Source organism: Rattus norvegicus, chromosome 15 (genome assembly GCF_036323735.1).
Source record: "Rattus norvegicus strain BN/NHsdMcwi chromosome 15, GRCr8, whole genome shotgun sequence".
In the NCBI taxonomy this organism is placed as follows: Eukaryota; Metazoa; Chordata; class Mammalia; order Rodentia; family Muridae; genus Rattus; species Rattus norvegicus.
Genome location: NC_086033.1, coordinates 86717912 through 86737634, shown reverse-complemented (window position 1 = coordinate 86737634; position 19723 = coordinate 86717912). Strand labels below are relative to the sequence as shown.

At 42.5% G+C, this 19723-nt stretch overlaps 1 long non-coding RNA gene across 4 annotated transcripts; it reads right to left on the bottom strand.

The window, feature by feature from the left end:
- Positions 1–1397: 1397 nt before the first annotated feature.
- On the bottom strand, positions 1398–18980 carry LOC120097171 (uncharacterized). 4 transcript variants are annotated; one of them, XR_010058230.1, is made up of 3 exons: positions 8007–16057; positions 2762–7488; positions 1398–1596 (listed from the first exon to the last, which is right to left on the bottom strand). It is a non-coding gene; the product is annotated as an uncharacterized LOC120097171 (long non-coding RNA). The 4 variants fall into 4 exon arrangements; XR_005494410.2 differs by having other exon boundaries at positions 3308–7488; positions 8007–16055; XR_005494411.2 differs by having other exon boundaries at positions 1398–3465; positions 3582–7488; positions 8007–16055.
- Between the last annotated feature and the right edge of the window lie 743 nt (positions 18981–19723).

Here is a 19723-nt window from a genome sequence, read left to right as displayed (position 1 = left end):
AGAAAGAGGAGAGGAGGGTAGGGAAGAGGAGAGGAGAAAGGGAGAGGAGTATATGTCAGGGATAGGGAGAGATAGAAAAATGATTTTACACCATCACAGCATCATAAAGAAGACTGGAGCAGACAAGAAACACATTGACAGATGCTAAATCTAAAAAGAGATTTTGATGAAGACCAGAAACTTGGCACGAACTTAAAGGGTCTTACCACACACGCTGCTAATTAATTTCAAGTTAAAAACAAAGCAATTATGCAGGGTGGAAACTAAGCAACACTTTCACCATCTCCTTAACATCAGCGTAAGGAGCAGATGACCTCTGCCTGACCCCACACTCTATACGTTGAGAAAGGCACAATGTCACTGGTAAGCGTCTGGTTCAGAATGTATGCGTGACCTTAACCAAGAGAGAACAGAAGACAGTGAGGACTGTGAGTAAAGAGGAGGGCCATGGGTAGTCTCACACTGAAACAGGTTTAGAGGACAGGTGCTCCAGGAATAGAGGACCGTGGTGTATACGGCTTAATATTCACTTAATCATTAATTCATGGTCAAGAAAACAAACCATCAAAGAAATAGAGTGAAATGGGGGCATTAGTTGAATTCCGCGGAATGGTAGTGATGTGTTCCTAATACTATTTTTGTTGGTTTTAAGTACGAAATTATTGTCAAATCAAAAACCACAAGAAAATAATATCCAATAAAGTAATACACATTTTCCCATAGATACTTTATCTTCTAAAGCTAGGACAATTCCTCCTGGAAGGGCCCAACGTGAGGGTCCTGACCCCTTCAGCAAACCCCTATCTCCAAAAATATTTACATTACAATTCATACAGTAGCACAATTACAGTTATGAAGTCTCGAGAAATAGTTTTATGGTTGGGGTCACCACAACCTGGATCTATATTGAAGGGTTGCAACATTAGGTCGGTTGAGGACCATGGCTTAAAATAATCTTTCAAGACATTCTTCTCTTTAATCATCTTCCCAGCATCTTTATTTCTAAACTAGCCATGCCCTTAGCATCTGAAATTACACGTAGACTAAAGTCACAGAGTAAGAAAAAAATCAACGTAAGGCAGACACAGATTTCTACATCCAAGGTAAGGGAGCGTCAATCTTTGAATAATGTCTGTGTTCATATCAAGATTGTAACTATAACATACACAATTTTGGGATCTGAAATATCTCTACTCATTTTCGAATGAATGCTCAGGGCTGGCATTACTTATGAAGGTTGGTGAAATTCGGTGACATTCATAACCACTGATAGGCAGCCACCAGACGTGATCCAGGTTAAATTCCGTGAGTATTCCACACAGACACCCTTCGGTAATGGAAAGCCCTTGAGAAATTATTTCTCAAAAGTTTAATTTGATTATGAAATACAACTTTAATTTTGGCACTGGTGAAATTTATTGATGGTTGCAGGTCACAGAATATGAAAGATATTAATCAACTGAAAACTTTAGCAACAACAAAGTCTAGTTCCAGAGAGATGGCTCAGCGGGTAAAGGCCTCTGCCACCCAAGCCGGATGACCTGAGTTCAATTGACGTCTTCATCACACCCCTCCCCTCAAGGCTCAGGGATCCATCTAGAAGAGAAGACAAAAAGGAGCGTAAGAACCAGAAGTGGTGGGTGATACAAGGAAACTGTCTTCAAGGCATAACTGGACCGATGTCACACATATGGACTCACAGAGTCTGTGGTACCACCCATAGGACCTTGCACAAGTTCCTTTCTGATGGAGCCCCAGCACTGAGGAGAGAGGTGAACACAAAGTCCCGCCCCTAGCCAAGAAGTTATCTGCAATGGATTCCTGATGGTAAAGGGGAAATCGCTTTTTCCCCAGTAGAGTGTGACAGTCTGTATCAACCGTACTCCAGGGTCAGCCACCACGTCTGAGTAGTTAGCCAACACAGAACAAACTCCATGCCCCACCCCCAGGCTTTTTACTTCACTTAAGTGTCTCCTGGCCCCATGTGTGTGTGGTAACACGTGAGCATCTCCCTCAACACACGCATTAATAACAGTAACAACAACAAAACAAAAGAATATAATGACCCTCCCCCTTCCCTTTTCAGCTCTGAATACTGAGAATTCTTTTATGGCAATACTAAAATATTTAATACTAGATATACTTCTGGTCTCATTTTTATCATTAATTAAGGAAATCATTTCATAAATGATTTCACTGAAAATTGTGAGCAAGGCAATGGGAGCAGGAAGTCAAGCATGCTGGAGTTCTGAAGAATGTCTTGTCTCTCCTGCACACCTTAGCCTGCAGAGCCTAACTGTCCTTCAAAAAGCCACTGCCTCTTTTTGTGTGAAAACACTAGCTGAAAAAGAAAATCCATGCACAGAAAGAAAAAACAAAAACAAGCAAACGCTCCTATAGTTTCGTTTTAATAATATGTCAGGCAATTTGAAGGCATACGTACAAGGGCATAGATCAAAGATCCTTGGCCTTATGAAGTCTCCAATCCCAGAGAGATCTCGGTCAAAGAGACCTTTGTATAAATCTTCCCGGAAGCCCGTGCATCTGGCCACTGTATTTGGGCCCTACACAAAAATTTCTATCTTAAAATGTGGGTCTACAAATAAAAACACAAGGCCTTGAAGCATACCTTTAGTATTTATGGTTTCTGTTAGAAAGTAAAGTTGCTATTAACGACTAATGAAAATACAACACTTTCAGTAAAGTAAAAATGTCCATTGACAGTTTATCTATGTTTTTAATTATTTAAACCTTTTCATACAATTTATGTTCATCACATTTTTCTTCTCAATGTGCTCCCTGGTTCTTCCCACCTCTTTTCCCACACAGTTTTGTGTTCTTCTTCTTTCTCAAAAAGAAAAACAAATAAAACAACCAATTAGATAAAAATAATGCTAAAATGAAATTTAAAACCCTGAAAAAATATGGAGTTTGTTCTGTGTTGGCTAACTACTCTGGATATGGGACCCGCCCTGGAGTGTGGTTGATATAGACCACCACACTCCATTGGAAAAGCGGTTTTTCCTTTGCCATCAGGAATCAAGCACAGATAACTTCTCGATTAAGAATGGAACTTTGTGTTAGTGAGGACTCCCCTCCTCAGTGCTGGGGCTCCATCAGACATGAATTTGTGCAAGGTCCTATGTGTGCTACCACAGACTCTGTGAGTTCATATGTGTGACATCAGTCAGTTATGATTGAAGACAGTTTCCTTGTAGTCATCCACCACTTCTGGCTTTTACACCCTTTTTGCCATTTCTTCTAGATGGACCCCTGCCTCTCAAGGAGAAGGACTGGATAAAGACACCTGAATTGGACGTTTTTGTTTTGTTTGAAGACTCAGATGTATCACGCAATTTTTTTCTGGAAACTGTCTTAGGAGAGGACTTTTTTTGCCAAAGCAGGCACGTGACGTGGGAGGATGTTTTGCTGAGAACAGGCACACGGTGTTTTTCTGGAAGCAGCCTGAAAAAAATGGCCTGGCCTGTGATGTTTTGCTTGAGAGAGCATGCGGTTTGCAAAAGATACGAGTATAACCCAACAGACAGCGGACGATGTTGTGTGGCATTGGCTCGCCTTACCCTTCGTTGCTGGCCATCGCTTGTCATAACTTCGCAGAGAAAAACACGCTGAACAACCTTCTGGTGGCTTCTTGCCACTTCTCAGACTCAGGCCAATTGTCAGAGCTTCAAGGTTTCTTCTGGATCGACCCACCATTGCCAAATCCTGAATAGTGTTTGCGAGTGGATTGAACCCCACTGAAGACTCATGTGAACTTAACTGCTGATATCCTGACAACACTGATTAATTTTGCTCCAAAAAAATATTTCTACACAGGTCCTCATCTTCTTTTGTTTTATTAACCTTTCTTTTCCACTACCTATGGTAGGCCAGAAGGGAGCATTTAAAAACCCTTATTAAAAGTGGATTTTTAAAAGAATCTAAGCCTACAGATACCCCCTTAGGACGGCGTAAATATGTTTTTTTAAATGGCAGTTTTCTTTTTCCCTGGCTAGTTCCCAGATGAATGAAACAGAGACTGTGAGATTTATTTGATAAACATTATGACTCAGTCACTGGGTGGTTAATAATCTATTCTAATCCTCTAATCTTGGTTACCTCAGCAAAAATCCCTGAGATATTTGCATTTTATTATTGGTCTGGCTTTCTGGGCTTCAGGTGTTTTTCCATGATGTTTTTCTCTGGACTTCTTACTCATGGCAAATCCCCTCTTTCTCTGTCCCCTCCCCCTGGCTGGTGGAAGGCGGGTCCTATTCCCTTCTGCCCAGCCATTGGCTGATAGGCTTTTGTCCGCAAGTCAGCGAATAAATGGGAGCAGTGTTTACACAAACTTGAAACGGGAGAAACGTAAACTAAGCGTTACGATGATTTCTCGTCTGGATTGTAACCAGATACAGGGGTAGAGAAATCGGCATTATTAATACACGGATATTCGTTACACAGTGCACACAGAACATTACGCCTGCAGGGCTGAGTGCTTCAAATTCTCTGAGGTCTCTGCACCTTGTCCAGCTGTGGACCTTTGTGTCAGTTTCCGTCTCTTGCAAGAAGAAGCTTTTGTGCTGCAGCTTGGACGATGCATTGATCTACAGATACAGCAGTCTGTCAGCAGGAGTCTGTACATTGTTACGTTTCTTTAGCAGAATAACAGTAATAGATTTCCCCCTAGGCCCATGACCTGTCTAGTATCGAATTCTTGGCCACTTTAGCAATACCGGGTATGAGTCCCATCTCATGGAGCAGGTCTTACATTCCATCTAAAAGTGGTTGGTTACTCCTACGTTTGTGCCACCAGTACACCGGCATACAGCCAGTCACTGTTGCAGGTCGCAGGGTTTGTAGATGGGTGACATTGATGACCTTTCTCCTCCGGCAGAGTACCTTCTAGTACTAAGAATGCTAGTTACTAGGGGTGAAGCTTCTAGTTGGACACCAGCTTGACCTGTCTATATTTGATGACAAGTAGGTGTTGTCCCCCCAGCAAAATGGCATTATCATCAAATTATGAAGAGCAACAAATCGCCCTGGGGCTTATAGTTTTGTAGTGAATTATCACAACTTTGGAGCACTCAAATTGTTAAGGCTTGCCTCGGCATATCAACCAGCACTGTATTGCCAGGCAATCCTTTGGCTATTATTTTTCTCCTTGATGGAAGAACAACCAGACTTAACTTGCTTCTGACTTGGCCGGAGAGTTTGGCGCTGTGGGAAGTTTCAGCTCAGTTGCCCAGCATACTGAAGAAAACGCTACCCCCAGTAAAAGGTGGGGCTCTAAGACAAGTAAACAAGAGCCATGCCAAGAAAGATAGACACGTCTCCTTTGAAGACTACTGCCAAATATCTCTAAAACAATGCCAAGGAAAGCATCTCACCCGGGCTTGCTTCCTCCCTACCTTAGCTCTCCCCTTCTTAACACCAGGGATGTCATTTGCAGCCCATCAGTTCTCACTTAAGTTTCAAAAAGACATTAAGGCTCCACAGGTAGATAGGGAAGGTGAACATGGTCAAATATATTGCATGTACGTATGAAATTATCAAAGAATTAATAAAATGACATGTATCATTTCTTTTAAAAGTAATCTTTAATTCCTAGAAATAAAAAATAGAGAACTGGCTGACTAAAATCAGAGGGTATGGGGTTTTTTTGGTTTTGGTTTTGGTTTTGTCTTTTTTTTGTTTGGTTGGTTTTTTTTTTGTTGTTGTTGTTGTTGTTTTTGGTTTTTTTTGTTTTTGTTTTTGTTTTTGTTTTTGTTTTTTTTGGGGGGGGCTGTCACCTAGGTTACTTTCCAATGGGCAGCAGGCAGAGATGGCATATTCAGTGTCTCGTGGTGCTGCCGACAACACAAGGGATTCAAGTCATCGTGCATCTTCTTGTTTGAGAAAAGGCAGAGGCATCACTTACTGACGATCACACCTAAGATTCTCTGATTAATACATCTGTCGCAGGGTAGAGCCATCCAACTTGAAAGGTGAGACATGAAACCTTGGGAATGTGTTTGGTGATGTATTACCTCCCTTCCAACAAAGGGGACTTTAAGTGGTTCTGAATCACAGTGCCGATGCACCGGGCCAGAGAGACCATAAAGCACAGTGAGTCTCATTTAGGGAATTAACCAGGGAGCAATGCTTGCCCAGTAACAGCTCCTGCAGTGGAATTGGCTTTGAACATCATTTTCCTTTTCTTCAAGACTAAGGACAAAAACCAACCAACCAACCAAGAAACAAAACTGAAAATTAAACAAACAAACAAACAAACAAACAAACAGATGACAGGCATTAGCAGAAGTAGGGCAAGGATGTTGACTGAGACAAAAATGGAGTGCAAAACACATGATATCTAAATATTAATAGATTTCCCCCTCTCTTTAAAACTGCTGCGTGATAAAGTCAATACTTCGATATAGTAAATTATTCACCTATAAAGTACAAGTTGAGTTTGATATCTGAATACTTTTATGATCTCTAGTATTATTAGGTTCAAACAAAGGCGAGGGGAGGGGCCAGAACCAGACATTCTTTAGGGAAAAACACATGATCAATCATGCTCTTGGTCCTTAGAAATCCGTGTATTTCTAGGAAAAGCTATTCTGTGGTGTTGGTAAGTTAGGAAGGCAGAGGGATTTCAAATTCTAACAAGGACAAGAGGGAATCTCTACAACTCTTCCTCTTCCTTCTTCCTTCCTTCCTTCCTTCCTTCCTTCCTTCCTTTTTTCTTTTCCTCGATTTATTTATTATCCACTTTACATCCCAATCACAGCCCTGTTCCCTCCTCTCCTCCCAGTCTCTCCCTCACACTCTCCTCCCCCACCCCTTTCCCTTTCTTCCCTGAGAAGGGAAGCCCCGCCCCCGTGGGTACCGCCCACTCTGGCACGTCAGAACTAGGTGAATCCTTTCCCACTGAGACCAGCAAGGTAGCCCAGTTAGGGGAGAGGGATCCAAAGGCAGTCAACAGTCAGAGACAGCCCCACCATAATTGCTTTGGGGACCCACATGGGGTACAGAGCCAGATAGCCAAAATTCTCAACAGAGGAATCTCTAATGGCTAAGAAGCATTTAAAGAAATAAATGTTCTACATCCTTAGTCATTAGGGAAACACAAATCAAAATGACTCTGAATTCCATCTAACCCCGGTCAGAAGGGCTAAGATCAAAAACTCAAGTGACCGTTTATGCCGAGGAGGAGGATCTGGAGCAAGGGGGACACTCCATCATTACTGATGGGAGTGCAAACTTACACAACCACTTTGGAAATCAATTTGGCTATTTCTTAGAAAATTGGGACTAGTTCTAACTCAACACTCAACCATACCACTCCTGGGCATAGAGCCCGAAAATGCTCCACAAAACCACAGGGACTCGTGGTCAACTATGGCCATCCAAACTGGATACAACTTCTTTCTGATGAGCAAATTCACGAGCAGGATGGGCCCCTGTGTGAAATGTCCATGCACGGTTCGCTTTGAGACACTAGAGGGAGGCAAAGTAAGAAAAACAATGTGGCACCGGTAAAAGAAAACCATTGTTTTCATTCTAACTATTCTGTTACTCTGTTGGGTGGAAAGAGTTTAAACCGTTTCAAAACATGCCAGCTTGAATTTGATTCCCCAAAACACTAAATTCATTTTCCAAAAGCGAACTTACAGATGGAGTCTCAGACGAGGCACTGTGACTGTTGGACTTGGGAAAAACAGTAAAACCACAAGTCAGCTTCGAGAGAGGAAGGCTTCGCTTACACAAGCCTGTTATTCAAAGTTTACTCTAATTCTCTTCATGGAACTGTTCTCCATGTTGCTTGTGGCTATACATTAAGAACAGGAGAACAGCTCCTTCTGACATTTTCCTTTTCAGTGAGCCAGTGTTTTCAGAAATGGGGAAAAAAGACATAGGAGTGCAGCTCTTTAATTCCTGTCTTTGGGTTTTTGCAATTAGCAGACTCAGCTAAGAATTAGAGAATACAGCAATCCCAGGCTCTACAAATATCTTACCTAGACACAAAGGCAAAGTCTGCTGTGTACCACAAGCTTACTGTGTGTGCAAGGGTTTCTTCAACAACAGTCCCATGGGAGAAGCATCTTCTCTTTACAAGAACCTTGTCTCTTGAACTAGAACACAGCCAAGCACAGCCAACTTGAGGAATAGAAACTGAGAAATGCTTCCTCATTCTGAAAATAAGTCTCCAAAAAAAAAAAAAAAGCTGCACAACATTGAGTTGCATGAATTCTGAATATTATGATTCACTGAGAGGCTGCCTGAAGACAGCCACCCAGAGAACTTTGGAAAATGAGCTGCCCACCCAGAAGCACATGTGTTGTACATTGGAAGATCCACTGGAAGATTAAACATGAAAATAGTATTAACATTATCTATCCCCGTTTTACAAATGATTGAACTGGTTAATTCTAGTTTTCAGTGAGGGAACTGGAAGACTTGGAACAGAGCCTCCCTGTCTCTGAGCCCAAAGGGTGTAATGTAAGCCCATGAGTACTTGGTCACAGGTAAAGAAGTAAGATTTGGGTTGACGATGGTAAAAGAGACGGTCTTTGCTCACACTAAAACATGGCCAAAGGTTACAATCAATAAACTAGAATTAGGAAACATCCAACGACAGGACCCGCATGCCTTTGGGACTGACCTACTGGGCCAATGGAAATTGAAGAAATGACAAACACAACAGAAAAGCAGAAGTTGGGCAATGTGGGAGTGAACAGTGTGGGGGCAGGCATAGTGGGGCAGGCATCGTCGGGGCAGGCATCTTTGGGGTGAGCATCATCAGGGCGGGCATCTTGAGGGCTGGCATCGTCGGAGCAAACAGTGGGGGTGGGCAGTGTGTTCTGATGGTGCACCAGCAGCCCAGGAACTCCACGCATCTGCTGTATGAAGGAGGCAGACTAGCTAATCTTGGTGGAGGGTTTGTGGTGGAGCAGTCTCATACTGAAGTGATCTGGAAGGAAGGAACTGTGGTTGATTCACATTATCATCTGTAGAACAAGGGGAAGGTCTTGCCATCCCCCAGGGTCTGAAGCATTGTCTCCTTGACATGGCTTCGCTAACGTCAACAATATACTTCACTTAGCTTCATCTGTTCCCACAACATCATTTTTATTACATTGGATGAAGCAATGAAGTCCATCACCCTACCTCACCTAAGGGCATCTCTGGGGGTCTTGACATTAATCAGATTCTGATCCAGCTAGAATTGGGGTGAGACCCACGTTTTGTCATTTTTGACAGATTGGCATCATTCTGCTACACACTGATGGGTGAGTGGCAAAGTTTACCCAATGTCTCTTTGTCCTACCGGGTTAGATTTCTATCTTTTGATCAAATGAAAGGTTAACGCCCAAGTTTTCAGGTTTCACTAGGTTGGAACTGATATGGTGCAGCCAGCTGTACCAAGAGGAAAATGTATCACAGCAGGCTCAAAGTGAGGTTTTGGAGATTAGAATGGCATTTAGGCGGAGTAACGTTGCGCAATCTCCCTGCACCCCTCCCTTTGACTCCCACATTGAACCTGGCCTCTCTTCTCGACTTCTCATCACACAGAATGAAAACAAAAGCACCTGGGTAACAAGGCTTGTTAAACTAAATGGGACAGGAGACTTGTTACATTTTTATTTCACACTGGGTGGTAATAAGGGTTACATTGTATTTTTAATCTGACCTGTGAGTTCGCACCTTCTCCACTTTGAACCCAGCAATGAAGTCGTAGCTACATTCAAACTTTCCTTCTGTGTTAAGGTGGCATATTGTGCACATGGCATACCAGAACACACACCGAGTATTTAAATGAATTGTGCCCCTTTGTGTCTATGTGAGCACCGAAATTGACCCTACTTTAAAAGTGATAAAGATGGGGATTTAGGATTTCAGTCATAGCTGACAGCAGCTGGATCAGACTGAATGGAGCTCCTCTCCACTTGCTGGAAAAGAAAGACGTCCTCAGTTTTACTTTAGATTTTATTTTAGGAAGAAAAGTGTGAGGATCTCCTCTATAACATAGTTTTCAGCCACCACAAATAGTTGTAGTGTGGTGTGGGAAGCAGTCCTACCTTGTATGGACTGTAGACTAGATCTCCAAGAGTTACACAGGTTCTGGTTTAATTTAACTATGTGCTCGGTGCATGTAAGACCCTTCAGAGGATCGTTTTACTTTATGCATTTACCTTCTTCAAATCTAATTTGCAGGCACAGCTCCTAGTTGCAGCCGGCTCTCTCTTCCTGCAGCCTTTGGATGGTGATTACGTCAATATTAACACACACCTATTTGGTTATTGTTTATATTATGTAGTTAAAACTTAGAATGTATCACAGAGCCTCTCCTTTGTCCTCTGAATCATTTGGTGTTGCTAAAGCATAGTGTATAATTAGAGACTTTCTAGAATGGGTGGATTAAGGAAATGGACATTCAGAGCCCTCCCAGTGGTTTAAGAAATCCAGAAAGAACGCGGCAGTTCTCAGAATGGCAAAACAGATACACAGTGGCGGGAAAAGGGACCTCTTGGCTTTGCAGACAGGGAGCCAAGTCAGAAAGTGTAGATTGAGAAGGGGTTCTGAAGCTTGTCCCACAGATGATGAAAATTTTGGTCCTGATAACCCTATGCTGCGAACTTCAAAACAAGCTCTTAATTAGGAACAGTTTAAAGGTCGAGTAAGCAGGTGACTTGCAGCTGTCCTCACGTTGATCCATCAGGCCTACCCTACCTTGCATGCTATCTTTCAGGCAGGCATGCAAAGACCCTGTGTAAAATCCACTGTGGGATTTGACCAACTAGATATTTGTTAAGTCAGATAGATCACTGACAGCGGTCTTCGCTTGCATCTCTAAATCATTGATTAACATTAATGGGCTCCTTTTGTGAAGATTCTGTAAATTAGGAAACAGAATGGCTCAAAAAAATCCTTAGGTAAATGTTTCAGCATGTGTTACGTTGTATCTTTTAAAACATTTTATTAATTATTTGAGAATATCATACAACGTATTTCAATCATATTCACCTTTCACTCCTCCCTGTAACTCCTCCCAGGTCCACCCCACCTTCTTACTGACCCAATTTTGTGCCCTCTTTTTAATTACCCCCACACTGCCCACATACTCCTCAGTACGGGGCCATCTACTGGAGTGTGTCACACCTACCAGGGACCACACCTGTGAAGAAACTCACTCTCTCTCTTTCCTAGACACCACAGCATCTCATAAACTGCAGAGGGTTCTGAACCTTTTCCCTCTTCGTTCTAGAATGTTGACCAGCTTGATCTGGTGCAGGTCGTTTGCACAACTGCTAGAAGGTCAGGTGCAGCTGCCCTGTCATGTCTAGAAGACACCGCCGCAGTACAAGCCACCCCAGCCTCTGGCTCTTACAGTCTTTCTGTCCCTTCTTCCTGGGAGGGGCTGTGTTACAGACATCCCATTGTGGGTACACACTGACACTCTGTGGGTAACATGAGTAGGTCACCTTAGACTTGGAAGGGCAAAGATGGCTTTGTCCCCAAATATTTGTTGTCCTCCCTGAGCAGATGGGTTCACAGAACAAAAGCATAAACTTCTGCTTTTGTTACAGAGAGGTAAAGCTTTGTGACATTCAGGCCAGTGGGCTATAAGCAGAACATTCGGTAAAGCAAAGGAAAGACCCTTAAGGGCAAGACCACACTCTGTCTCTCCTCCCTTGAAGTGGCTGGCGTGGGGATCTGAAGGATTGCCCCAGAGAAGAAAGACCCTAGATAGTTAAGGCATCCACACAAACACCTCACAAACCTCAAGGAGAATGAACCACCTGCCATTAGAGGCATTGAATGCCTACATCCAGAAGACAAAACAAGCCTCAGTCTTGGTTAAGCTCTTATCATTTGAATTTTACTGACAGCCACAACCAAATCCGACTCATTTTGAACTATTTATTTTATGTTTGAGATTATTATATGGTTACATCATTTCCCTTTCCTTGGCTCCTTTCAAATCCTCCCACATGACCTTCCTGGCCCAATTTCAAATCCATGACCTCTTCTTTATTACTTGTTGTTATATGCTTATATGTATATGCAGGTATATTCCTAGTATAACCTGATTGAATAAACCCAATCCATTTTTAAGCCAGTTTCACCACAGAGCTTAGAGTGGGCTCAAGAGTCAGTGTCACCTACACTGGTCCTGAACTCTTGATCCTACTGTCCTAGCCGCCCTAATGTCAGTGTTACAGATCACTGTTCACACAATCCAATTCCAAATAATTCCCTGAACAAGCACATTTTCAAAGATAAAATATATTTCAACTACTTCATTAACGCTACATGTTCACCGTGGGTCTTGATAAACCAAATGAATTAAATGTGGGTAAGCTCACAGAAAAACCATCTTTCACATGATCAGTTTAAACCACTTAACAATTTTTTGTAATTCATCATAAAAGCTAACAAGTGACATAAGTGACATAATGTCCTCAGAACTCACTCTTCATTTCTGTCACTGTTTCAAGAATGGTTTTCGGTCACCAGATTTTTTTTTTCACAAAAATAAAACAGACATTGAAACCTATTGCTTAATATAAAAAGTTGTGTCAAATAAATGGGACGAAAGGGGAAGATACTTGGAGACTTGACAACTCTGTCACTGACAAAGGAAAACATTAGTGAGCCTTAGAGAGATAAAGACCAGAGGTGTGGGTCCTTCTCTACCAGGCCAAATCAAGTCAGCCCTTTGCAAGGGCTCCTAAAGAATGTCCCCAGAAGGAGAGATCTGTGTGGCCTTGAAGAATCAAGTCACTGCACATTCAACTGTGCATTGACTGAGTGGTGGTGTTTAAATAGTGATCGGATTATTCTATGAAAAAATCCTAAGAACGGGGAAATCAACCACCTCTTGTAGGTGGCCTCTTCATGTCGCGCGCCCAACGTCTTGCCAGCAAGAACGACTCACGGGGTGCTGGGGATTTAGCTCAGTGGTAGAGCGCTTACCTAGGAAGCGCAAGGCCCTGGGTTCGGTCCCCAGCTCCGAAAAAAAAAAACCAAAAAAAAAAAAAAAAAAAAAAAAAACGACTCACAGACACCAGGATCCTTCTGCAGCAAAGCGTTTATTGCATCTTGAAGAGGAGACCCTGAGCCCCAGAATGGCACTGCTTATATACACCCTAATGTGGCGTGTCCACGCCTGATTGGTCGCTTATCCATGATCTCATTGGCACGCCCCGGGGTGGGCAAAGACTTGGCGCAAACACACTCTTGCACATGCGCACACAGCTAGTTTCCTGAAAGGAAGTCGGGCTGGCACAGCGGAAGCCAGCGCCATCTTGTAGTGGCGAATGCTATCGCGGCTTTCCACATCTTCATAATATTCTGTAAGATACCCTACTGCTGGCAACCTCACTGATGTCTCTTGACTACACATGAGTGCACACACACACACAGACAGACACACAAAGATCACACACACACACACACACACACACACACACACACACACACACCATGCTAAGAAGATGATCACATCCTCCAGATCTTTTTCTTCTCATAAGCACAAGAGGAACCAACACCATCTTCACAAAGCAGTGCACTCAACCGTACACACAGTCTATAACTCTAAGTCTTTTCCTCATTCCTGTGAGGAATGACTTGTGAATATGACACAATGTTATTTTATGACTATATTATACTACATGTCAAAAGTAGGAGAGGATCACATAATTAAGTCTCTAATCAGTACACCCTGGGTTCATCAGTAGGAAAATAGCCTAGGGCAGACAGGTCAGGCTGAATCAAGTAAGCCCTTTGCATGGGATACTAAAGGATGTCCCTGGAAGGGAAGATCTCTGTGGCCTTGAGGAATCAAGTCACTGTGTAGGGACAGAATGAAAAGAACTCTGTCAACAGCTACTGAGGCCCAGACTCCGATTAAAGCAGAGCCCAGCATCACCTGAAGCAAACGAAGCCTTCCAGTCTCATCAGGGAAACCTCTAAGCTGTGGCAAGGTTACTCAGCCAGGCAAGCTGTGAAATAATCTGATGTTTTAAGATGTTGAGTCTGTGGGAATTGTTCCTGCATCAAAACAGTGTTTGCAGGGTTTTCTGTAGCTTAAAAACTAAATGTGGGCTTCACAACTCTGCGTTTTCCATAGTGATCGCTGTTTGTTGCAAAGAGCAGTTTCCTCAATGAGGGGTAAAGACTGACCACACTTAGGTGTGGGTTTAAAGACTATATACCTATAGGGCAGCCCTACAACTAGAGCTCGAGGAACATTGTGGAAGAAGAGGCAGAGAGGCCATGAGAGCCAGAGCCTCAGGGAGTTTGCTGTGAGAGTCAGTCTCCTCATAACATCAGAAGCCACATACATTTAAAATCACACCAACATGACTGCCCAAGTATGAGCTGAACTGAAGATGACACCAAAGACGGTGAGAAGCTGGGTGAGGGAAGCCATGAGGCCTCAACCCTGTGCAAACAACTATAGGCAGCTGAGGGAAGCTGGGAGCAGGAGAGGTGATCCTCCCCAGGGAAGAAGAAGATGCTAACTGGTTGTCCAGTGTGACGCAGTCATCCCCTAAAACACACATACAAGTAGCGTTGTATGGACTCAACAGGTTACAGTCGGAGATGTATATACTAATAAGAATAAGCAGGTAAAATCAATTAATGAAAAAAAAGGGCCAGGAATTTGAAGGAGGTGGGGGGAGGGGCATAGTCAAGGGTTTGGGAGGAAAGGGATGGGAGAAATGCTGTAATTAAATTAACGATCTCAGAAATAAACAGAAAAGGGAGGGGCATGGGTTTGCACAAAGGAGAAGGCTGCTATAAAAGAAAAAAGTCATTAAGGAAAATCAACATGACTAAGTCGGGGTGTGGTTCTAGGAATGAGGGCCGAAATTTTTTTTTCTTAATCAATCAACAAATAAGTACATTTAATAGGAAGATGGAATCCAAAGTCGGCTGGTTAGAGGACAAAAGCTGGACTCGACCTGGCAGGCTCTGAAACAAGGGTGTTAAAGACAAACACTTGTCCTTTATCTCTGTCAGAACGGATTCAATGAAACTGTCCCCGAACCAGCATCCATCAGACCACCCAACTGATTAATGATAGCAAACCAAAGTGGAAAAGGAGAAGCCACTGAAGAAACAGACACAACAACCATCTGTCAAGCTCAGGGCTGGTGATAGCCACGTACCCTGCAGTACTTGACTCTCTAGCACCACTCCATGGAGACCCGCTGAGCAGCCGAACACTTCAAAAGTGCCGTCAAAATTATCCCTGCACAGGTACACGGGTCAGTTAGCCAGAGGGCTCAGAGAGCACCCACCACAAGCTAAAGCCTCTGCCCTGTGTGCATAGCTTCTGTCTTAATGTGTTACAGAATCACAGATGCCTTTCTCCTGTGCCTATCTGCCGCTTGCACCAATCGATGGGCATTAAAGGGAGATCAGATAATCTTTTTCTTGAGTACCTTCAGCCCTTAAAAATCTTTCTGACTCTTCCGGTAAAGCAGCATTGTTTTTGCTTACTAGTTTATGTATTTGACAATAAGCATGTATCATTTATTAAATCCTGTCTGTATGTGCAGACATTTATTAAATCCTGTTTTATATTGCTCATAACAGCGAGCCCAGAATCCCATGTCAGCATTGTCAGCTACATCAGCTTTATTCCTGCAGTGGGCTTCGTGAGAAATGAGGTCTGACATCCCCCCCATCTCACCCCTGATATGGATCTTTTGCATAGATGCCAGACATCACTTGCTCATTTTACTTCTTCCTCTAAACATTTTACTCTACTGAGTATGGAATTTTTATTCGTTTGGCTTCTAATAATCAGTCCACAGCGTATGCCATAACTGAGCAATCCATGAAAAGCTCTCACACAAGAATCAAAACGAAAATTAGTGTCTACACACAATGCAACTATAGCATTCCAAGCTAAGTATTCCAAGGATCCAGGTCAACATATCAGAGAGATATTTGCACATCAATGTTCATTATAGTCTTACTCTCAACTGCTAAGTTATAGAATCAATCTAGGAGTTCAACGACAGAAGACTAGATGAAGAAAACAAGATATATATATATATATATATATATATATATATATATATATATAATGGCATTTTTCTTACCATAAAGAAGATAAAAGTTATGTTATTTGCAGGAAAGCAGATACAATTGAAAATACTAAAATAAAGTAAATCAAGCCAGTCTTGGAATGATAAATATCATGTTTTCTTTCATTTGTGGGCTCTCTCTCTCTCTCTCTCTCTCTCATATATATATATATATTATAATAGTATATACTAATATACTAACATATATATATATATAAATTAGTAAGTGAGCACACACACACGCACACACACACACACACACACACACACACACACACGACATGAAAATAGAAATGAAACGGTATAGGGGAACAAAATGGCTAATGTGAGGAGGAGAGACGAGAAAAGGGGGGGAAGCAGGGGAAGACACTCAACACACAACACAGACTTGTATGAAAACATCCTGCAAAACAAAAATAACAGCTTGATTTTCACTTCCCTTTAGTTTCTAACCAAACACAGTAGTTTCCCTTATTTTCCTGTAAGCCTGTTTCATTTAACCTCTCTTGGCACTACTTTTTAGACAGGATTTTCTGCATGCCTAGAAAAGAAATAGACTTTGAGTAATTAGAGACAGAAATTACTTTAAAGACACTGGGAATTTCACATACATAATCAAAAGTCTTGAGAAGCCTATTCTCAATGTTACAGTTATAACCGATCCCGAGATTCACACACAGGATTTATTAGACAAAGCGGCTGCTAACGTGAAACCTCACGGCGCAGTCAGGAACTGTAAATACTAGACCCTGCTGCTGGAGACATGGACGCTAGGAGACGTTTGCTACAGCACTCCTGAGTGTTCAAATACATTCTCAGATGCCCAGTGTGCAGAACAGGTGGACCTAGTCCTCAGCCCAACTCCAGGTCCTCATAGCAAGGCATGGAAAGGTGAAGAGTTAACACGTCGTCTCAAGGAAAACAGTTCTCACACAGAGATGGGCTTTAGGCTTGGGTATAAAGCACAACTTAACAAAAATGTCTGCATCTCTGAGCTGCAGGCCTAGGGAGAAACGGGTGGTGCTAGACAGAGGTGGGTGTGGCTTGCCCATTTCCCTCACTTTGAATTTCAACGTAAGCTGGGTTTCCTCTTTTTCTTTTTCTTTTCTTTTTCTTTTTTTTTTTTTTTTTGGTATCTTCTTGTTTGGTTTAGTTTGTAATTAAAAAATCAGAATGGCACACAAAACAATTGGTCTCATTATAACAGCTTCACACACACACACACACACAGACACACATACACACACATACACACATACACACACAGACATACACACACACATATATATATATACACACACATATACACACACATATATTCACACACAGACACACACAGACACACACACACATATATATACACACACAGACACACATATATACACACACAGACACACACACATATATACACACATATATATATATGCACACGCACATACAGACACACACAAACACACAAACAGAGAGAGAGACAGAGACAGAGCAAGAACTAGCTCTGTAGACCATGCTGGCCTTGAACTCAGAGGTCCACCTGCCTTTGCCTCCAGATTTCTGAGATTAAAGACATTCACCACCACATCTGGCTAAGTTTTCATTTTTCTTTCTTTTCTTTCACTCCCGAGAAACAATCTAAGTTACGCTTTGCTCTTATCAAGCAAGATCAAGATTATCCAAGCAATCCAATGTAGGTTTGTCTGCTTAGAGACAAATGTTAGCAGTGTCCTTAAAAATTAGATCCCTGTCCCTCTGCCATGTGAGTATGTAGCAAGAAGGTGGTCCCCAAGGAACCAGGACACAGACACTTATCTGTCAGACAGCCCCATGACCATGACCCTGTCCATCTCCACAACTGTGACAGACACATTTCTATTGCTTATGATACGGTTTGCACTGCAGCGTAGAGCACAAGGACACCTCTCAGAGAACCAGAGAGCACTAAGCACACAGGACACCATATACAGCATCACGACCAGGAGCTCAAACAAAACGTTCAACCATGAAAACTCAGTCACTTTGTAGAAAAACAAATGCTAGTGTTCTCGAAGTACAGAGTAGAAAGAAACGCATGATCGATTCCCCATGCAAGTCCAAAAAAAGACTCAGCCGCTAAACCCAGCTTGAGTTAATTAAAATGCAGCGATAAACATATTTAAAGTGTGCTATTTTTAACCCACCACAGTCATGAAGGCTATTCCCTCTAGATTAACTAACTTCCTAAAGTATAATTTAATCATTTCACTGTTTTCCTCATGTTTCTCACTGATTCTCAAAACAGAACCCAGCTTTAGGACCATGGAGAAAGGACAGGACATTAAGAGACAAAGCTTGATTTAAATCACCAAGAAGTCCTTTCTCCCTTTGCTAGAATGTTTTTCCTGTTAACATGACCACATATTAAAGATTCTGTTCTCAGAGCAGAAGAGGGAACGCAGCCTCCTAATTCTCCCACGGGATGACCCTAGCGAGTCATGCAGCTCCGCAAAGTTCATTCTCCACACTTGCAAACTTGGACACTTTGTTTTCCAGCCCTGAAAGGAAGTCATGGGTTTGTTGCCAGGCCCCACGCGTGCACTCCTCCCCACGCATGTGCTCCTCCCCACCCCATGCTGGTTCTTTCCGTTTACCTTCATAGGTCAAAGTCATTGGCCAAAGAAGAAAAAAAAAAAAAGCCCACAAATTATACAGCCATGAATTCTGAGTCGGGTAAGCAAAAGATAACCAAGTGACACAGCATAACACCCTGTTACCAACTTAAGCTGTGTTTGGCCATTAATCAACATAAAACATAACCATAAGCAATAAGAGACGGCGACATGGGAAATTGACAATGATAAAAAAAATGTTCAGTACATCAAAAGTAGAAAAAAATACAGAGGTGTTAAAATTAGGGATGAATTGTTCTTACGTGAACCACAAGACCTCTTCCTGATGGGTTGTGTGACCAAACACCTTGGACGGTGACACAGAGGTCTGTCTTGGCCCCACTTCCTATGTCTGGGTTCTTGCACCCCCATCTTCCTCTCGCTCTGGTGTAACTGACACTCAAGAGTGGCTGTGTCCCCTCCCATGCAGGGGCCTGACAGAAGAGCCCTGTTTTGACGTTCCCGTAGCCCTCTCTCCCTTTGTAATTAGGCGGTTACATGTAATCTTTCCTGAAAATGTACGCATGCCAATGTGCGTGCTCTTCACATAAATCAGTAGTTGAGATCCACCTGCCCTGCCTTTCACACTCACCGTCTACCTGTGCTCTGCTCTTTGGCCCCTTCACTCACTAGTTCTCCTCCTCCTTACGCATACAGATGCTTAAATTGTCTGCTCCTCCTGGGACTCTGCCCAGCCCTCATAGACCCACCATTTCCATTTATGTTTCCACCTGCACCCCCAAGTCTGTTCTAATTTTTTCTGCTATGATTTAGCCTTTACTAGACCTCGTGTGTTTTATCTTGCATGAATGAAACTGTCTTGGGATGTCACAGCAACCTTTCCATTTTGTCCTGGCAACCCCTAGCCCCATCTCCCTCCCCTTATTTACATTTTCAACGAGATTAAAGATGACATTAACTGGTGATGAAACTTTAATTTCGACTAAGGGAGATTTTTGTGGGATTTCAGGAAAAAGCTTTTTT